The 5,378-nt window shown below is 55.9% G+C and overlaps 1 pseudogene; it reads left to right on the forward strand.

The window, feature by feature from the left end:
- Positions 1–3,566: 3,566 nt before the first annotated feature.
- On the forward strand, positions 3,567–5,378 carry LOC126767171 (uncharacterized; annotated as a pseudogene).

Genomic DNA, 5,378 nt, shown 5'->3' on the forward strand with positions numbered 1-5,378 from the left:
ATCATTGTGCGCCTCTTCCGGGAGGAGGAGGCGCTGCGGATGCTGCTGAACATGATCCCGCCGGCGGTTCGTGACGAGGTGCCTGTGATTGCGCAGTTCATGGAAACAGGACAGGTCACTAACATGGCGGCCCTTCAGAAGAAGTTTGACGCCAACGAGAAGCTGCTCCAGAACATTCTGCCACAGAAGATTGCCGCTCGCCTCAAGAGTGGCGAGCAGCCCATCGCCGACACCCACGAGAGCGTCACAATGCTCTTCACTGACTTTGTGGGTTTTACCAAGCGCAGCTCGACGATGCAGGCGCGCGAGATTGTCGACTTCCTCAACGAGGTGTTCCTCGAGTTCGACACCATTGTGGAGTTGCTAAGTTTGGAAAAGATCAAAACGATTGGCGACGCGTTTTTTATGGCCGGCGGGCTTGACCCGTTGGTCACCGACCACGCCCTGCGGGTCGTCGAGGCCGGCGTGAAATTCTTCGAGGCGCTGGACGAGCACAACCGCCGCCACCCGTCCCGCGAGCCGCTGCGGATGCGGCTGGGCATCCACACCGGTCCCGTCGTGGCTGGCGTCATTGGCACCAAAAAGTGGCGTACGATCTCTGGGGCGAATCGGTGGAGGTTGCCAACGCGTTGGAGAGCACCGGTGTGCCTGGCTACGTGCACATCTCCGAGGAAGACGGCCAAGCACGTCCGCGGCTTCTTCCGGCTGTGCCCGCGTGGTGAACTTCCGCGCGAGAAGGAGCACATTCCAGAGAACATGCCCAACACCTATCTAGTTATGGGCCGTGAGCTGTCCACGCCGTACATGCACATGCGCCGCCCGCGCCTTCTCCCCGACCAACTTTCATGAAAAGGATAAGGAGAAGGCCGGCGAGAAGAACCGCGGCAGCAACAACGGCAAGTGAAAGCATGCACCTCGTTGAGGGTGAAGAAGCCGTTTTTTTTTGCCTTTCTGCGTTTTTCCCCCCTTTTGTTTCTGTTGAACCCTTGCGATACGTTTTTTTTTTTTTCCTTTGGAATAATCATGATTGCTGCTTTATATACTTGCCGAACGGAACGGATTTTTTCTTTTTTTTTTTATTCTCCCTTTGCTGTTACTCAGTCTCTTTCTTTCTCGTCTCTCCGTCCGCCATTTCTTTATTCTGATGTAATCATGTACGCATTGTCATCTTCACAGCGGTCTTTTTTTTTTTTTTTTCTTCTTTTTTTTTTTGCACTTTTTCTCTCTCTTTCTCTCTCTCTCTACACACAGCGAGATGTCACCGGGCGAAAGCGGATGCAACGCGTTTTTACACACGACTACGCGTTTCTCCTCTCCGTTCCCCCCCTTCTTCCTTTTTTGCAAACACAATCGTATTTACTTCCTTTGCGCTCTCTGCTGTCTGTCCCCCCCCCCCCCCCCCACTCCCTTTTTTTCTTCCTTTTTTTTTTTTTTGCAAGTTTGAACATGAGTCAATGTCTTTTTCTTTTTTTTTTCATATACCCCTCTTTTTCCTTCTCTCTCCTTCTCTTTTTTGCTCTCTCTCCAGTGAGCTCTTCCATCTACCTGTGCTCAATGCTGGAAACTTGTAAGACGCAAACCAAACAAAAAAAAAACAAAATGAAAAGGAAGAGAAAACGGGAGCGCGTCGTCGTGGAGACTGGGCCAGGCGGTGCGCGCGGCCACTGCGCCGAGGGGCCCGAGCACGCTGGCGGTTGATTGCGTCTGTCTTTGGATGACACAAACAGTGCAGCGGGTAGGCACGCCGTCCATCGTACTGTGCACCTTTTTGTCGGCGTAACACGCCCGACACGCCTCTGACGTGACCATCTCTTCCCTCTCTCTTTTTTTTTTCTTGCGCCGCCTGTCTACGGTGATTAGCTGTTTGTCCTTTTAGTGATCTCTCTTCTTTTTTTTTTTTTTTTAGAATCCTTGCACGCGATTCAAAAGAAAAAAGGGGAAAAAAAGTATACTGTCTACAGCTTTCTCTTCAGGCAAAGACTCCTTTGCAAACTCTGCGTGTTTTTTTTCTGCGCTTCATCCTTTTTTCTCTCTCCTCTTGCCCTTCCCCAACTTTTGTCACCTCTTCTTTCAAGTGCAGACCTGTCGGCGCCGCGTGCCCCCTCTCCATGTCCCAGATCTGCGAGCCATCGCCCACCTCGTCGTGGGTGAACTTGCAATGCGGTGGAGAATCGGATGGGCGCCCGGCTTCGACGTCGCCGCCTGAGTCCGTCCACGAGGCAGAGGAGGCTCCATCTTCCACGCGGCAAATCCTCGCCTGTGAAGAGGAAGCTGCTGTCTTATTATCCACGCGGGCGAGGACCTCGAGGCCGAAGAGAAAGCAGAAGAAGCAGAAAGAAGAAAGGAAGAAGAAGACGGCTGGGTCAAATTGTGTGAGGAGGAGGTGATAGCGGATCCCGATTCCGCGCAGACGGTTCCGCCAGTCGTGAACATTGAAGCCGCTCCGCCTTTGCAGGGCAGCGCCTCACAAGAAAGACACGTCGAGGCAGAAGGCGACAGGAATTGCCGCCCGAATGCATTCTCTACATCTATGCCGACGGCAGTGCCCGCGTCTCCCATTCTCGCAGAGACATCGCCCGATCGGCTTCTTGTGGAGCGCCGGTGTGACCGTCTCGGCGGCCCTTACGGATTTCACCGTGCTGATTGCAAACTGTGCCCCTGCATGGGCGCCACCATTGGCGTCCACCGCGACGGCTGCCCGTGGAAGTGACATCGACCTTTTTCGTTGTCTTTTGCACCTTCAATGGCAGCAGCCTCTTGGTGCCGCTCGCCTTCGCGCCCTCTCTTGTTGCCTTCTCGGTGTTGCCTGTCAGCCATTATAGATCCCGACGTTTGCCCCAGCAATGCCATGCTCCCGTTGCGTGCAGCCACCAAGCTTATTTTTTGCTTTCTCTTTTTTTTGCTTTTTTCACTTTTTTTTTGGGTTCACCAAACCCCTCTTTATGCCTACTTCACGTTTTGCTTTTGCGTGGTCTCCGCGCTCCATTTTCACTCACACAAAAAAGTTCTTTGCTTTCCTCGTTTGAATCAACCGAAGTCACCTGGGAAGCTTGAAACAGTAGATTTCGCACACACACACACACACAAATGCACAGAAGAGGGAGGAGAGGCACACGCGGGCTGCCAAACGGGGATGGCAGCTTCAGGAACAGCGCACATTGAATTCTTCCCCTGTAGGAAGCACGGCGGCGCCTGCGTGAAAGTCTTTCTCTCTCTTGTCATACTGTGCGATTCTTTTTTTCTTGCGGACACATTACCACCATTATCACAAACAGACAAACAATAATGCGTCGTCTGCTTTTCCCTCTTTTCTTTTTTCCTTTGTCTTATTTCATTCCTTCATCAAAAGAGGATTCTCCAGTTTCACACCTTTTTTCGCGAAGTCGCGTTCCACTTTTTTCATTCTTTGTATTTTGTCCGTTGCGTCGCATCAAGTTAGAAGTTGAAGACGTATTACCTTTTTTTTCAAAAAACAACAACAACAACAGCAACATAATTCCTTTGCCGTACGTACTCCAAAGACCATACGCAAGCAAAACCCGGTGCCCCCTCCCTTCTCCCCCCAAATGAGTGCCTTGAAGGTTCTTCTTGGCAGCTCTGTTGCCGTCTTTGCTGGTCTGATGGGCGTCACCTACACCGACCCGTCGCACACACAGCGCAAGTTCGACCTGTCCAAAGTTCCCCCCTCAAGACTGAGCAGCCGCCAACGCGCACCGAGTGCCTCACGAAGCTGAAGACCCACAGCACGCCGGACCAGCCCTGGACCTCCTTGTCATTGGCGGCGGCTGCGTCGGCTCCGGCGTAGCGGTGGACGCCACCACCCGCGGTCTCTCCGTTGGCCTGGTGGAAATGGGCGACTACGCTGGCGAGACTAGCAGCCGCAGCACCAAGCTCATCCACGGTGGCATCCGCTACCTGGAGAAGGCCGTGTTTCAGCTGGACCCCATGCAGCTCCGTCTTGTTGCGGAGGCTTTGCGTGAGCGCACCATCATGGTCCACCAGGCACCCAATCTGCCAGGGCCTGCCCACCCTCGTGCCCTGCTACCACGCCTACGAGGTGGGCATGTACTGGGCGGGCACGAAGATGTACGACCTCCGGCGTGCTACGGCGGCACCGTGAAGTACTCCGGCTTTGTGTGGCCATACGAGACGATGAACCTCTACCCCAAGCTCAAGAAGACCAACACTGCGAACAAGGCACTGCTCGGCTCTGTCCGCTACTACGACGGCCAGATGAACGACGCCCGCATGTCCTTCGAGGTCGCCATGACGGCCGCGGCATACGGGGCCGCCACCGTTAACTATGCTCGCGTGGACGGCATGGAGCGTCTCACGAGTGCCCAGGGCGAGGCTTGTCAAGACGGTTGTCACGGATACGCTCACGAACACGCCCCTGACGGTGTACAGCAAGGCGGTTGTGAACGCCAGCGGCCCCTTCGCCAGCACCGTGGAGGCGCTTGCCAAGGACGCCGAGGGCGGCATCGAGAACGTGCCGGCGGTTGGCACGCACATTATCGATGAGCGCCAGTATTGCCCAAGGGCACGAGGCCCTCATTGTGCCCTCCAACGACGGCCGCGTCGTCTTCTCGATTCCCTGGCTTGGCGGCTGCCTGCTCCTTCCCGGCACCACCGACCGCAAGGCGAAGATCGAGCACGACCCGAAGCCGACGGAGTCTGACATCAAGTTCCTCCTCAACAACGTGGAGCCGTACGTGGGTGTCGTGCCGGAGAGCGCGGTGAAATCTGCGTGGGCCGGCATCCGTCCCCTTGCCAAGCTGAAGGGCCGTAAGGACGGCCACGCAGAACATGGTTCGCGAGCACCTCATCGTGGTGGACGACAAGGCGCTGATGGTGAGCGTGACGGGCGGCAAGTGGACGACCTACACGCCATGGCGGAGCAGACGGTGGACAGGGTAACGACACCGTCCTGAAGGGGCGCACCGCAGCACAAGCCGTGCTGCACCGACCTCGTCATGGCTAGCTCGCGGCATTTGGACCAGCTGCCCAAGACGGCGCCAGAGGGCATCCCTGAGGATGTGCATCGCCACTGGGCGCGAAACTGCGGCAGCCGCTACCACGGGTTGCTCGCCCTCGCGAAGAAGGACAACTTCAAACTCGCCAAGCGCCTGCGCGATGGCAACTTGGTGACTGAGGCCGAGGTTGTGTGGTCGGCGCAGCACGAGCACTGCGAGCACGTCGTGGACTTCCTCTGCCGCCGCACCCGCATGGCCTTTGTGAACTCCGCGGATGCCGAGGCTTCGGTCCCCCGTGTGACGGCGCTGATGTCTGAGGCCAAGAAGTGGAGCCGCAGCAGGGCGAACGAGAAGAACAACGCCTTTGCCTACATCACCTCGTCCTTCCACGGCCTCCCCGAGTAA

Source organism: Bactrocera neohumeralis, unplaced genomic scaffold (genome assembly GCF_024586455.1).
Source record: "Bactrocera neohumeralis isolate Rockhampton unplaced genomic scaffold, APGP_CSIRO_Bneo_wtdbg2-racon-allhic-juicebox.fasta_v2 ctg4482, whole genome shotgun sequence".
NCBI lineage: Eukaryota > Metazoa > Arthropoda > Insecta > Diptera > Tephritidae > Bactrocera > Bactrocera neohumeralis.